This window comes from Canis lupus, chromosome 12, assembly GCF_003254725.2.
Source record: "Canis lupus dingo isolate Sandy chromosome 12, ASM325472v2, whole genome shotgun sequence".
NCBI lineage: Eukaryota > Metazoa > Chordata > Mammalia > Carnivora > Canidae > Canis > Canis lupus.
This window is the reverse complement of record NC_064254.1, coordinates 48,050,838-48,067,069: the sequence shown is the minus strand read 5'-3', so window position 1 is coordinate 48,067,069 and position 16,232 is coordinate 48,050,838. Positions and strand designations below refer to the sequence as shown.

General features: G+C 41.6%; 1 long non-coding RNA gene across 1 annotated transcript; it reads left to right on the top strand.

Annotated features, from left to right (window-relative positions):
- The first annotated feature begins 6,989 nt into the window (after positions 1 to 6,989).
- Positions 6,990 to 15,719, top strand: LOC112658561 (uncharacterized). The gene is made up of 4 exons (XR_003135791.3): positions 6,990 to 7,115; positions 8,050 to 8,079; positions 8,189 to 8,349; positions 9,069 to 15,719. It is a non-coding gene; the product is annotated as an uncharacterized LOC112658561 (long non-coding RNA).
- Positions 15,720 to 16,232: the final 513 nt, after the last annotated feature.

Sequence of the window (16,232 nt, the reverse complement as noted above, 5' to 3'; positions counted from 1 at the left end):
AAGTGGAAAACCTATAGGGCAGGTAAAGTGAGTACACATTTATACTGAATATCATAGATGTGCAAAGGAAAATCCACCCAAACTCCTGAAACTGGGAGTTAACACTTCTAGTCAAAGAGAAATGTGAAAATGAAGCCTTCACAGCATTGCAGACAAAGAAGTCTGGATAGCATACTTCTAATTGGCAATGCAATAGTGTCCCCCTTGGGGATTGGGGTTGGTTGGTGGTGGTGGGGAGAGGGAGATGGCTCACAATAAAAAGTCGCACAGGGAGATTTCATGTGAGAAATACAACTGTAGCTGACACAATCAATTTCCTGGTACAGAAGGGACCAAACTACTTAGAAGGCATCTGTGAGGAGAGGTGGGAATGAAGCATCTGGTCAAATGCTGCCTGCGGCACATTTGAGGTTAGGCATGCCTTGGTCTGGGTCACCCCCCAGTTTGCACACTGGTTGGCTTCCTCTCTCTTAGACATATAGCAGCTGTCTGATAATCACTGGCTATTGATTGATTAATTAACCATATTCAGTGTATCATTTCAGGGAACTCAGGGAAGGAAAGGGGGTGTTGCAGGGAGATCTGGAAGCAAAGAATGGCAATTCTGAAAAAAAAAAAAAAAGAGCCATAGAATCTGTTTCATTGTGCTCTTAGAAATTATTGCTCAACTCCTGCAGCTCTTGCCACCATCACGCATTCCATTGGAAAAGCATTTTTCTGTTGTTGAGCCAAGTGGCATATCCCTCATTTCCCTGGGTTATTCTGGTCAAGTTAATTTCTTGCCCTCCCATATCCCGTACCACCTCCCCCCACACTGTGTCCATGACAAGGACAGACAACAGGCTCCAGTCTCAATTCCCTGTCTGTGGCCTCCTCTCCCATAATAAGAAAGATGGAACCCACCGTGGACAGTGGCTTTTGTCAGAGGCTTCCCATCTTGGAGAGCACACTGTACCAAAACATGATGACTGAAGGCTAAAAGGCTTTCCTCATTATCACTTTCTCCCAAAAGATGTTGCCGGAATCATCCTGTCATGTAAGCCATTTGCAGCCCAGGTGAATGAGGCACTTTGGCTCATGTGAAACTCTCAATGTGAAACTCTCAATGTCATAAAGCTGGCTTGATAACAGATTTCCCAGAGAGGCTATTCCCAATTCTCTTATATCACTCATCTTAGCAAAAACATTGTTATGTGCCTATGTCATGCTTACTGTGTTAGGTGTTCTCTCTCTCTCTCTCTCTCTCTCTCTCTCTCTCTCTCTCTCTCTCACACACACACACACACACACACAGAACAATACCAGTCCCTGCTCTTCAGCAGTTCAGTCTAGACAGAAACACAAACACAAATTATTGCAACACAAACCCATAGCACTAGGTCTAATGGTAGCTCTGTGTCTGTTCCAGCATTATCCAGAGCAATGGATGAGAAAGAAGGGCAAGCACTCCAGGTAGGCTGATGCTCTTTTTCCTTCCCCAGATCATTTGATCTTCTTCTTAGCTGATTTGGTCACTCTTAACCTTATTTCCCTGTCTTATATTTCTACCCTCAACTCCTTCCTTACTCTTGCCCTTGCTGACACAACAGATTTGTTGGTTCAATCTCAGACATGTTTTCAGACTTTGTCTGCATCTTCCCATCCCTGGCCATGATAGCCAACATTGGTCAAGTGCTCAACTGGTCTCCTTGCCCTCAGGCTCTCCCTCATCAGTCCTTCTGCCGTCCTCCTACATGGTTATTTTCTTAAAATACAAATCATATTACATCACTCCTTGCTTGGAGACAATCACCAACTCTCTTAGCTTTCAGCGTGACTAGGCTTTGCACCATCTGCAGACACTTCGTGGAGGAGGGGGTATTAATGGCATTCCCCGACCCAGGAAGAAATGTGAATGAAAAGGAAGGGGACTGAGCCACCAGCTGGGCTGGTGAAGTCAAGGCTCTTGTGGGGACTGCACATTGGAACCACCTGGAGAGCTTTTATAAACCACAGATGCCAGGGCTGCACCACCCCCTCCAGCCACTGGATCTGAATCTCTGGGTAAGGTCTGAGTGTCTATAGATATAAAAAGCTCCCGTGAGTGATTCTGATGAACAATGAGTGTCACAACCCACTGTGCTGGGGAACCCAGCAGGCTCTGTACTTTGGGATGGCTCATGTGCTTTGAAAAAGGGTACTCACATCAGCTCCACCTCATGAGAAGCACAGAAGTGGTCTCTGGTGGTCCTTTGGCTCACAGTCCCAAATAAAGCAGTGACCAGTTGGCTCATGAGGCCATCACAGCCCTAATCTTTGCTCTGTGGCTCTGTATCCAACTGATCTAACTTGCCAAAAGCCAGGCTGTGTCACAGATAATATGCTTTAACATTTAACCAATTCCTCATCCTTGATATGTATATTCTGCTTTCTATTGGGATTTAAACCACAAAGTTTTAGTTATCTTAAAATAGCATAGTAGTATATTTTATGAAGCACGACTTAACCAGATGCAATCTTTGTTTGCTTCAGGCTTGATTTGGAAAGCTTCATATTCTGGGTTTGTGATACTTCAGTAGTTTTAGAAAATATGTAGATTTACTTCTAATTCACTAGGTACTTTTTTGGGGGGAAATCTATTGATCTTACAGTCATTAAAAAGAAATATTAGGTTTTATTTTTCAAGGTTCAGCAAATGTGTGTGTGTTTGAAGGGGGAATGGTTTTACTTGATTATTGACATTTTAATTTGTTTCTTATTAGGAAACACAGATTTCCTTTGGTGGTAACCACTTGGCTGCACAAAACTACTGCATGGCCATGGAAGATTACAATGTATAGGAAGCTTTATATATTCTTTGAAGAAGGTAGGTAGAAAAGCCAAAGACTTTTTTGTTTTGTTACATAAGTCTCTGCTACTGGCCTCAAACTAGCTCATTATTCAAGTCAGGGCAGCCTAGGCTTGGGGCAAAGTAGCCCAAGTGGAAGTGGGGCTTTTCTTTACCTTGAAGTACCCCCCCACACTTTTTTGTATACTGCACCCCATGCAATGTAAGCCTAAAAGACCCGATTGTCTCCACACTTGCTTCTCTTCTTTTCTTGCTTTCTTAATGCTGCAGTCCTTTATTTTTTGTCTCATTTACCCTGTCACTTCCCCCACTTTCTTCACCAATTTTCCCCACCTAATAATTATAAAGAAAAACGTTAACCATGAAACCTTCCCCTCCCCCCTTGCTCTTTTATCTACACAAAGATCCTTGACTGCAAGACATCTAGTACAGCACATTCATTAATTTTTAATTTGTCTCCTCTTGTGGTTACTGTGTTCCAGGGACTAAAGGACCTGGAACAATGGTCTCCAAAACCTTGGGCTGAGCCTTTTTTCTTATATGCAGGGATATAGCTGAGGGCATAATGGAGTCTGATCAAATAAATATCTGTTATTTGAAACAGCCTGTTCAAGGTGAATATGGATTTTCATCACATTAATCCCGAGCTTCTGAGCCAGAGTTTTTGTGCCTGAATATTATTAGCAAACAGAAAAAATAATTTTGAGAGATGGCAGACTGAAAGAGTTATTCCTCATAGGAGAGCTGTTCCTGAAGTGGCCCAGAGGATTTGAGGGCAGATGGCTGCAGAACCAGTGAGGGCAGCCTCCTTGCCACTTCCGAGTAAGGAAATCCAGGAAGTGTCTTATGGAGAGGCTCTGATTTGCTATTGGTATTCTTCAGGGTCTGTCCACAGTCCACTTTGCCTTTGCAGTGTACACTCCCTTGGAGGAGCTCATCCACTCCTTCAGCCATTCTCTACCTATACTTCAACACCTCTTAGAGTTCTATCTGCAATCAAGCTATCTTGTCTGAGCTCCAGAATCAGTTACACAAATGGCCTCCTGGGACTCTCCAGATATGTCCAGAACAGAACTCACTTTCTGGACACTCCTAGTCCTACCCCCAAATATGCTCTTATCCTGAGTAGTCCTCTCATGACAGATGGCACTATTGCCTATCATATTTATAGGTAAGAAATCTCTGGGTTTTCCTTGTTTCCTTTTCCCCACTATTTTGCCCAGTAATTTGGCTGTGAGGACTCCTGACAGATCTCGAGTCCATCCGAACCACCTCTGGCCTCATTCATTCATTGAATTGTCATCTCCCACCGGGACTGGCAAATACCTCCCAGCTAAGCTGTTGGGCACTATTGCCTATCATATTTATAGGTAAGACATCTCTGGGTTTTCCTTGTTTCCTTTTCCCCACTATTTTGCCCAGTAATTTGGCTGTGAGGACTCCTGACAGATCTCGAGTCCATCCGAACCACCTCTGGCCTCATTCATTCATTGAATTGTCATCTCCCACCGGGACTGGCAAATACCTCCCAGCTAAGCTGTTGGACATCTACGCAGCTTCCACTCTGTCATGTCTTTCACACTACTGTAGGATCCTTTGTTCCATAGCACATACTCTTTTAGGTCACAGACAAAAAATGTTCACAGGCTCTTAAAGGTATGCAAGATAAGGTCTAAACTTCTTTTCACAGCTTCTCAGACCCATCCTTATTTGTATCCAGTCTACCTCACTAGCCTTATCTTCCCACAAAAAGTGACACTCTCCACTCTCTGCTTACTATAGTCTCACTGAACTCTGGTTTCTCTTCAGATCGCATAAATCTTTCGCCTTTTACTATAGTCTCACTGTTCCCCAGGGCCAAATTTCTATTGTTCTAATTCTTATGATGTCCCTACTCTGTGCCAAGCATGCGAGGCACCATGGATTCAGAGAGGAGTAGGACACAGCTCCTGGAAGTGCTCAACACCTAACAGGGCAAATAGACAAGAACAGAGATCATAACCATGAATACCAGGAAAGAAGGAAGAACATCTGTAGGATTTCAAAGCAGGGGACCTTAAATATTCCTGAGAGACTTAGAGAAGGCTTCTAGAGGAGTTAGTTGTTAAACTAGTATGTGGGAGATCAGGGAAGAGGGAACGGGCATATGTAAAGCCACAGAATTACAGAATAGCAAAGCATGTCCCAGGAAAGATGAACAAGACAACGTAGTTGGAGTAGAGGATGCCCAGAGGAGTGTAGTAGGAAAGGTTAGAGAGGTAGGTGGATATAAGAATGTGGAGTACTGATTATGCCAGGTTTTGTTGGCACTGACATTTTTATTCTCATTTACAATGAACATGTGCCATCTATATTAGTTTCTTATGGCTGCAGTAAAACATTGCTGCACACTGATTGGCTTAAAACAATAGAAATTTATTTTTTCACAATTATGGAGGCTAGAAGTCAAAAATCAAGATATCAGCAGGGTTGGTTCCTACTGGAGTCTCTGAGGAAGAACCTATTTCATGCCTTTCTGCTAACTCCTGGTGGTTTCCAGCAATTTTTGGAGTTCTTTGGCTTGTAGACATAGCATTCCAATCCCTGCTTCTGTCTTTTGCATAGCATTTCCCCCATGTGTCTGTGTCCAAATTTCCTTCTTCTAATATGGATACCAGTTGTTGGATTAGGGCTCACCCTAATTCAGTATAAACTCATCTTAATTTGATCACAACCTCCATGATACTATTATCCTATTTCCAAGTAAGGTCAATTCAAGTCACAGTTAGGACTTGGACATATTTTTTTCGGGGACACAATTCAACCCACAATAATAATCTTGACTTCAACTATGGGAGTGTTTTAACAAAGTGTGTTAATTTAGTTCAACATGTTTTATAGAGCACTTCTCTGCGCTAGGTTCTGTATTATGAGCCAAGTAACCAGGGTACAGGGAGTAGATTTGGGACAAGCACCTTTGGGACTCAGTGGGGTGCTTCATATCACCCATGGTTTCTCATGAAAAGCCTTGTCTCTACTGAGAGACATCCAATGTATACAATTAACAGGAAGTGGACCAATCCTGTGAATGCCTTTTATTTCAGCAATTTTATTAATTGCTACCCAGAGAATGATCATGACTCACACTACTCAAGACAGTTTTGGTTTGTGCCAGTTATCCTAATGTCCCATTGAGTTACCTGCCCTTCACACTCTCAAAATTTTCTGGCTTAAAAGATAAATGTTAAAAAAAAAAAAAAAGATAAATGTTATTGTCACTCTAACAATAAGAGAGCTATTGTGTTAGGTGCTTGATGTATAAAAGTGAAAGGGGGCCCTTGCCTATAAAGGACTCACAGTCTGCTGCAGGAGGGAAGTGAAGAAGCATTTATAATGCAGCATGATTAGTGCATGGCCTTAGGCAAGACAGGATGCCATAATAGTGCATGGGGGTTTGAGTTGGAGGGCTCTTGTCAATTCATTGAAAATCTGTTTTATGAATGACTAGTTTACCTCAGCTTGGCAGAGGAATAGCTTCTGATAGGTCTGGAATGGCTGACTGGAGTGGAACCTCTCTGTTACTGCTCTGTTTGGGGGGACCCTCTCTCTGGAGCACCTGACCAAAGGCAGGGAGTCCTATATAGTCGAGGCTCACTATGGTCCCTGCCACAGCCTGTGCCTAGTGCTCAAACACTGACAGCCATGGAGTTAAGAGCTTGGGGGCCTGTGTGCAAGTGTTAATGAAGACAGAGCACAGGTACAAAGTAGAGGTGGTATCAGGGATAGAATGAACTACTCTGGAGGGGCAAAGGCTTGCCCTTTTCCTCTTATCAGGCTGGATATGACAAAAGGGAAACCTGGACAGAAAAAAAATCCTCAAAATCTGTTGAAACCAACTATGTGCCGTGGATAGCTATAAACTCTTTAGATGGTTCAAGGAAATTTTGGGTGATGTGATAAGTTGACAAATTAGCTTTTGGCAAACTTGTGCTTTGGAGAATTGGCTTTTGGAGAGGTGGATGGGTTCAGATCATTGGATATCAGTAAAGAAAATATGGAAAATTTGAGGCAAAGTGGTTAAAAGCTCAGACAATGGAATCAGTTGACCTAGGTTGGAATTCTGGCACTTTGATGTAACAACTGTGTGATTCTGGCACAGAATGTTATTTTCATTTTACTGGATCAGTGTTTCCAACTCCAAATTATAGGCTGGCCAATGCCCGAGGACCTTTGGGGTCTCGAATGCAGCTAGGGAGAGGGCTGGCACAAACTGAAGGCATTTGCTCAGCATCCTGTGGTCCAGTTGCTGGTAGACTTTTACAAACTTAGTTGCTGGGGATCAGACATCTGCACCTTGAAAAGCTCAGAGATTTCCAATGCATACTTGGGGTGTGATGTCTGGGTCCACCCCAGAAATCTTGTTTTAGTGACCAGAGTGCGGTCCGGTTATTGGGTTGTGGGCACTTCCATAGGGGGCTGAGATGCCAGACTGAGAACCACTGTACTAGACCAAACGGGCTCTGTCTGTCTGTGCCTCCTACATCTGGAGTGGCCCTCCTCTGGGGTGGGGTGAGAAACACAAATTCTCCAGCCCCGCACCCATAAGGCCTCTGAGTTGGCAATTTAAACCTAGATGCAGCTCAGGGATATTTACTCTGGATGAGAAGCAAAGGGCACAGGAGAGCACTTACTCAGACCTCAGTATGCACAGTTTGCACAATACTCAACATGTATGATAGTATTCAGACCTCAGGGAGAGAGAGTTTTGCTTTTCCCTCCGGAATGGAATTAAAAAGAAAATTCTGTCCTGGTAAGGTGCAAAATGTTTGCTTTATGAGGCAATAAGTATGTCTTTTATAACAAGTGGAGAGCCTGCACTCAGGTACTGACAACAGAGAGAGGACATACAAGAGTCCTGCTCTGATCTTTTAGTGACCTCCATCCCTTAATTCCTCTGCTTCGTATTACCCTCTGTGTTTGGAGTTTTATGCAGACTCTCCTGATGGGGTGTCAGAGGGGGGAGGGGGCCATGAGGGCACCTCACAGGAAAGGGCAATGCTTTACTGCAGTGTCAAGGCCCAGCCAAGCCAATGCCAGTTATGAGCCTGAGAAGTTTCCAGTGAAGTCCTTCCCTGAAGGAGAGGCCAGAGAACTGTCATTTTTTGTTATGGCCTGGCTTCAGGACCAGTTTGAAATAATACCCCTTCTTTCTTCCCTCCCTCCCTGCCTGCCTTCCATCTCAGGGCAGATGAAAGAGTCTCTCCAAATGCAAGGTAATTCTACGTTTTCCTTTGTAGCACTTGGGGCTTGATCTCCACAGTCTGATTGGGGGTACTTAGAAGGATAAAAGCATTCCACTGAAAAGTCTCCTTTCTTTATCAGGCATCTTACTTTCTTGCCAAGGCAAGTCCTCTTGTAAAAGGGAGGCTTTAAAAGTCTGTCAAAGGATACTACCAAGAGGGTGGATTCATTATTTTAAAGCCCTTTCAGGGTCCTCCTACCACTGCATTCTTCATGAACTTCTTTGGATGGTGACTTGGAAGGTGAGATTCTTCTTCTCAAGGGGTCTGAACTATTTTGATAGACTAGTGGCATAAAAGATGGGGTCGTATGGGATAAGAGAACCAAAGGAATGAGGACTGACCTCGGACTGGAGCCTGGGGAAAGGGCTATGCAAGTATAATTTTTGATTTATGTGACCCCATTGAGTTACCTGACACATCTTTTTACTTATTTATTTTCTTCAAAACAACTCTATGTGAAGAACTGACCTTTTTTTTTTGTTTTTTTGTTTTTTTGTTTGAGAGGGGAAACTGAAGCATAGAACTCATTAGTGAAGCTCCAGATGCTGTGAGAGAGCACCTTGGCTTGTGTGAGTTGAGGATGGGAAAATCTCCATCAATCTATAGTCCACAGATTGCTAATTCTCTCTTGGCTGCTGGCACTGATGTCCCATCTAGTCAGGGCTATGGCCCCAGCAGTGCCAGCAGGTCCACAGACCAGCCCCTCCCAAGGGTCTGCCCTCACTCATGGACACATTCTACACACTGAAGGACATGCAGACCCTTGTTCTTCTGACTTCATGACTTAAATGCTGGAGAAATAGCCAACATCAGACAGCAGAAACTTCAGAGAAGGATTGTTTTGTTTTGTTTTAGATTTTGGAGGGAACATGGGCAGTGTCACCTTTATAGCAAGACTCATCACAACAAAGAAAAAGGTTAAAAAAATACTTATTCTCTTCCATGTTTATTTGACTTAGGTGCTGCTTCTTACTGGCGAAGTCTTAGAATGTTCCTGCCCAGAAAATGCCCACTTTGGAATAGATATAATATGTAATACTCTGATATAACCCACAGGAGAGAGCATTAGGCTATGAAGAGAACTGATTCCATCCATCCATCCACCCGACACACCCACCCAATCATTCATTCATTCATTGCTCCAAATGTTAATTGCCTCTGTGCACTAGACAAAGCTAAGACATGGCTCCAAATCATGCCTTCTGGGTGGAGAATGCTCAGCTCCTTCACCTCCTAGAATGGGCAGGAGAAGCCCCTCAAAAGCATGGTTGAGAAGCATCAATATGAAGGAGGTATGTCCTGGGAGTCACATTGTCCAAGAAGAACCATGATCTTCACTGACATTCAATTATAGCTCAGTATTGTGTAGTTAAGTGGATTTTATTATTCTATCCGGTGGAAGAAGGCCATGAATCATGGAGTGAATCATCCAAAGAAATGAGAAGTCTAGGGAGTAGAACCATCAAGGTAAAGATACACTTTGTCCTTGAAGTCAGCAGTAGCCACAGGACTGAGTTTGGAATTAAGTGGAAGTGACATGTGCCATCCTTGGGTCATGGCCTTACTACAGAGGGCATTTGTTCTTCCATCCTCTCTTCTCCCTTCTTGTGGACTGGAATATGGATATGGTGATGACCCAGCTTCCATCATGCATGTGAGACTAACACTAGAGGTGACAGAAACACAGTGTAGAAGAACCTAGGCCCATAAATGATTGTGTGAAGCAGAACCTGCTGCCAATCTAGGGTGCTCACTTCACCTAGGTACGAGAGAAATCACTTCTGTCTTAGTTAAGCCATGGCGTTATAGCAACTTAGCCTTCACCTTAACAATATATGAGTATGACAGGGGTGGGAGATGGAAGCGACAGCCCTCACTTTCTCCCTAAGTTTAGAAGAGAGGGCTGCTGGATCCAGACAGGCACAGGCCAAAATATGGCATTTGTCGCTGTTAACATCAAGACTGAAAAGTAGCTTTAAAGCTGCAGCTAAGTGGGTTGGCTGATACTTCACTTCTGAATTGGACTTAGCCATCTCATTCCTGGCACAGGATGGCAGAAAGGGGGCTGAGACAATGAACCTTCTACCAACCAGATAGTCAGCTGTGTGGTCAATGAGCAGGTTCTTTCCTTCTCTCCATTCCAGCATCCTTGCTCTAAGCCAGACTCATCACATCCAGACTTTACACTGTCCATAATTGGAAGTGAGAGTGGTTCATCCAGCAGATCTGTTTGAGAATGAAGAAAAAGTTCCCCAGAAGCACCCTCCATCCCTTACTTTCTATTAACTTGCTAGTGAGAAGTGGCACATGTTCCACTCTACTCACCACACACAAGGGGGGTGGAATTGCCTTTAGACTGGTCAGTCCCACTTCTGGGGGAGGGATGGGAGCTGTCTTTTCTGCCAACTATGGCTATATGGGGGAAGAGGACTGAACAGAGCCAGGGTGCTGTTAGGAAGGGACACATCCATGGACCCAGCAACCTTTAGAACTGCCTTCTCAAAGGTTTTGAATCAGATACTAAGGACAAAGTGGTTTCATATAAATTACCCCATTTCTCCATGTCTAATTACTTATCTATGGAGGAATGTTGGCATTTGTAGGGCAGACTTGAGGGCATTTGGGTCATGCAGATCTGTGTGTCTCCATGGAGGGGTATGTGTGTGTGTGTGGGGAAGGCTTCCCATTATTTGGATCAATGAATTCTTGAGATGAATGTATGAGTCTTCAAACATTTTGCTTTTATTGCAGGAGCCCAGAAATATTTATTTATTTGTTTGTTTGTTTGGTTGGTTTTGGGTCAATCTGTAAGAAAGAACATCTTTCTCAAGTCAGAGTCCACCCTAGTTCATACCCTGGGCATCTCTAAACCAGAGGTGGAACAGTCCCATAACTAGTTCCTCTCTAGTAATTCCTCTCTTCAGCCCTATGGTAGCAGTGTCCTTTTATTCCTTTTAAAACCCAGTTCTGATATCATCCACCCATTCCAAAACCTCCTTGGGTTTCCCATTTCTTAAAAGATGTAGTACGGATCTCTTGCCTGACACTAAAAGCTCCCTCTGATCTGGTCCCAGTAGACATTTCCAGCATTATTTCCCAATTACCCACCTTAATTTATCCCACACTCAAGTCAAGCTAAAGTACATCCATTTATCCATGCATCTGTTGATTCATTCCTTTGACATTGGGAAAAGCCTCATCATCTTGGATTATTCCATAGTGCCCTAAGAGGATCCCTCTGCTTCCATTTTTGCCTCTGTTGTCCATTCTCACCTTAGCAACTAGAGCAATCCTGTTTAAAACTTAAATAAGACTATGTCAGTCCTGTGCTCAAAACCATCCAAAAGAGAGTTGCCAGATTTAGCCAAGAAAGATGCAGGATGACCAGTTAAATTCAAATTTTAGGTAAACAAGTAATACTTTCAAGATGTAAGAATGTCCCATTAAATATTTGGGATATACTGATAGTAAAAAAAAAAAAAATCATTGTTCACCTGAGGTTTGAATTTACTGTGTGTCCTATATTTTATCTTGCAACCCTACACCAGTGATTTTCCATCACACTCAAAGTTAACAGCAAAGTACTTAAACCATCTCTGTATCCCTGGTGCCTGTATCTCTGTGATCTCATCACTCACCATTTTCTTGCTGCTTCCTTTTCCATGACCACTGGCCTCTTGTGCTCCTTGAACACACTCAGCACATTCCTGCCTTGGAGTCTTTGCACTTGTTTCCTCCACACAGGGAGGAATACTCTTCCTTCCTGGTCAGCCACATGTGTCTCTCCCTCACTTCCTGCAGCTCTCTCTGCTCAGATATTATCTTTGCAGCGAGACCTTCCCTGACTATTCTACCTAAATTGCCACTCCTTACATGCTCTTGTCCCTTAATTTTCTTTCCTGCATTATTTTTTCGCTAGAGCCCTTACAATTATCTGACAGATTTTCTGTTTACTTGTTTATTTGCTCATTGTCAATCTTTCTCCTCACTCCTAAATGAGATATAAGTTATGTAAGAGCAAGTACTTGGCCTGCTTTATTCAGTGCTGTAATCTCAGTGCCTAGAATAGGCCTGCCAGAGTAGGTAATCAATATAAAGCTGATGCATTGACAAATAAATCAATAGATAAATAACTACATAATTTAACTTTAGGGAATGTAAGTTCTACAGAGAAAGACTAAGCATGGCAAAAGAGCAGAGAATCAGTATTTTACTCTGAGGAGGTGACATTTTAGCAGAACTGAGTGAGGTTTTTGTTGTTTTTTAATTCTACAATACAGTGTTATCAACTACAATCATTGTATTTTATATTAGCTCCTCACTGAATGAAGTTTCAATGAAAGCCCCTTCTGCCTCTCCAACTTTCCTTTTTTGTTGTTGTTCTTTGCTCTCTGCGAAATCAGAGAGCCTCTTTCTAACCTCCTATGGGAGAAGTCCCACCTCAAATGCATAGATAGCTTGGCCCCTGTCCCTTGGCCTATGTAGACATGAATAACGCTGGACTTCACTCTCCATTCTGGCTTATGTAGCTGGCAAAGAGAAAAAATGAGCTGATGGGAGTGGTGATGGGGCTTATATTTCACATCTTGTACTTGGTTGTAGCTGATGCTTGAATCCCACTGACAATTGCTGACAACTGCTTGGCATTTTAGCATCCCTCCAGGTGTGGAACTTCTTCCTCCTGACAACAGAGGACTTGGTGTGGAATTCTCTGAGATGGCTCCTTGCCTTCACTCTGCACTAGGGGCCACAGACAAGAGCTTTGCCCAGGAAATGAAAATAAAAGTCATATTCTATGAGGGTTGGACCCTGGGAGTCTAAGGGTTCCTTTTTTTTTTTTTTAATTTTTATTTATTTATGATAGTCACAGAAAGAGAAGGAGAGAGAGGCAGAGACATAGGCAGAGGGAGAAGCAGGCTCCATGCACTGGGAGCCCGATGTGAGATTCGATCCCGGGTCTCCAGGATCACGCCCTGGGCCAAAGGCAGGCGCCAAACTGCTGCACCACCCAGGGATCCCTAAGGATTCCTTTTATGTTGAAAACCAATAAACTCTCTACTCTCAATAAGGACCATCTGGAAGAGCATTTTGAAGCTTAAAAACAAAACAAAACAACACAGCTAATGCTTTAATGTCTTAGTGTCTTCAAATATCAGGTCTTTTTTTTCAAACTCATCTGGGGGATAAAGTTTTTATCTACATTTGTGTTGCTCTCTGAGAGGATGTGTCCCTGGAATCACATACGGGAGCCTCAATGCTGCCTTACCTCAGTATTGCTTTAGGGATTTCAGAGAAACATGGTGTTAAACCCCTTCCATAGGCACAAAAACCTCCATAAAACCACAGGATTAGCCACTTGGTTGGGAGGGAGGTTCTATCTCTCAGTAAACTCACTTTTGTCTTCTCTGTCTCCTCAGGATTCGTCAGATACGTTTTGTATATTTAAATGATGTAACAGTTGTGTGAAAAACTTTCTCATAGCTTCCAAATATTTCAGAAACTGAACAGCTTTGCTCTGAATGAGAAAACCAGTAACACTAATTTCATTTTCATTTCATTTTCTCTTTGGCTGTTCTGGGAATTTACATTGGCCATTTAATTTTACTGTTATAGTTTTATAAGGATATTATCTCTGTGTACAATGATGTTTTTTAAAAGGAATTGTAAATTGTATTAAAGCTTTTGAGTCTAAACTTCTAAAAGCTAAACATTATCATCATTTTGTTTTCTATGTGAATTTTGAAAGTCATGCTCTTTTTAGATTGGTATCTAAAGACTTATAGGTAAATCAAAAGTATAGGAATTTTCTTCTGTCTCATTATATGACTCTCAAGAAGATACTTTTTAAATGATTTCTAAAATAGCATTTATCAAGTAATGAATATTTATGTTTTTGTTTGGAGTACTATTCAAATTCAGTTGAATACCAACATTGGTCAGTGCTCATAATAGGGATGGAATAAATTTATTTGACTTCTTTTCATATTGACATTCTCAAAGCTTAGTGACTCATGATTTTCTCTTGATCAGAGGTATGAATACACACGAGAATAGTTGATGAAACCAAATTCATAACCTATGGAAAAGTACTTGTGAGAAATAAAATGACTTTCATTTATTAAAGGCCAGTACTGGGGGCGATATAGTAATAATAGCTACCATTTATTGAACATATACTCCATCATAGGCACAGTGTTAAGTGCTTTATATAGCTTATCTCATTTACTCCCCATGACAGCCCTCTAAGCTAGCTAGATTTTGTTATCACTCCCATTATACAGATGAAGGAACTGAGGCCGGAAAGTGAAAATCATCCAACAGGCAGAAGCAGAGCTTAAATTTGAACTCCAGAGTCTCAGAGCTTAATCACAGTGCTATAATGTCAACCAGCTCTGATAGTAGTGGGAGGAGGAATATAATTAATTACTTACAACAAAACACTTCTTTCTGAAAAGTACTCATGTTCCTGCCTCTTAGTAAAATAGTACAGTCTATACTCTCTCTAGGACATAAGCCTGGACAGCTTATGAGCAGGCTCATAAGCAAACTGCAATGCTCAGCTATTCAAGTGAATAGTCAACACTTTACCATCCCGTTACAGCATAACTGACATTTGCAATTCAAATTATGCTTACTGATAATAGGAAAAAAAATCCATGAATGTGGCAGAGAGGCACTGCCCCATGAAGAATTGATGGCATCCAAGGTCACGGCTCAGCAAAACTCAATCAGAGCTAAGTTTTTAAGAGAAAACTAATACAGAGAAAATATACACAAGAGATAGAATTTGTAAGTAATCAGAGTATGAGAAGAAATGGAAGAATAAGAATAGTAAGTGTGAGGTTGTATGGTCAGGGCTCTGTAAAGCATCTTGGTAATAGTACATTCATCCTGTCACAGTATCCACAGTCATAAAGGGAACTTATAAGTCATTAAGAAGAAAACAGAAATAACTCCTAAACATGTTAAAGTAAAAATAATTTTATTGACCCTCAGCTTCAGAGAAAAGAAGTTCTTGAGGGAAAAATGAAATGCAAATGAAGAAAAATAGAGTTATCACCACAATTATAATGTCTCTTGAAGTCAACTTTATGCTCTTAAAATAGAAGTAGATGATTCCAAGGACTAGAGAAGCCCATGTGGGTTATCAACAAAGTTTCATAGTTGGCAAAATCATTACAAGGGATTTTATGGATTTGAAAGTAGATAAAAGACACTAATAAGAAATAAATAGCCTAGAACATCCCCAAAGGGGCAAGATCAATTTTATAAAATAAAATCAGTAGGTAAATTAGACACATCATTCTCAAATGCCCTTCTGTAAAATATTGGTGTCCCACTAATAAAATAAAATTATTGCAATATTTTCCCAAAGTTCAGAAAAAAGTTGAACATAACCTCCTCAATTTAACACTTCTCTTCCTTCTCTCATCAATTTTTTTCTTAAAACTTCCATTCTTGCTCTATGAGAGAATAGATAGGAATTAAATATTAATAGAAGATATGAGGCAAATATAACCATTATTAACTGAACAGTTTAATTTTTATGGACATATGTTTATTTTGGGGGGGTGATTTTATATTGTCTACATTTTTGTTAATAAAATTATTCTTGGTTGATGTGTGTCTGTTTTGTTTACCATTGCATATTACCTTGCTTATTACATTAACATGTGTAGCTTTTGCTATAAACCAAACCATCTCAAAATTCAGAGACTTGAAACAATAGAAATTTATTATTTCCTCTGATGGTGTGGGTCAGTTCTTCTGATCTGGGTTGTCTTAGTTGATCTCTGCTGATCTGGTTCACGCAACTGTGGCCAACGGAATCTGTAATATCCCATTTCAAGGGGATGAGTACAAGGAGAGAAAGAATTTGTGGCCATATTTTCAATCTGACAATCTGCAATATGAACAAGCCTGAGCTAGCCTGCTGGAGGGTGAGAGACAAGTGAAGAACTGAGGCACCTCAAGTTCAGATTACAAACTGCGCAACTGAATAAGGTCATCCTAGGTCATTCAGCTCCCCAGTCAATTCATAGAACATGGGAAGTAATAAATAGCTGATTTTTGAAGCCATTAAATTTTGGGGTAGTTTACTTTGCAACTATGGGAGGTCACAT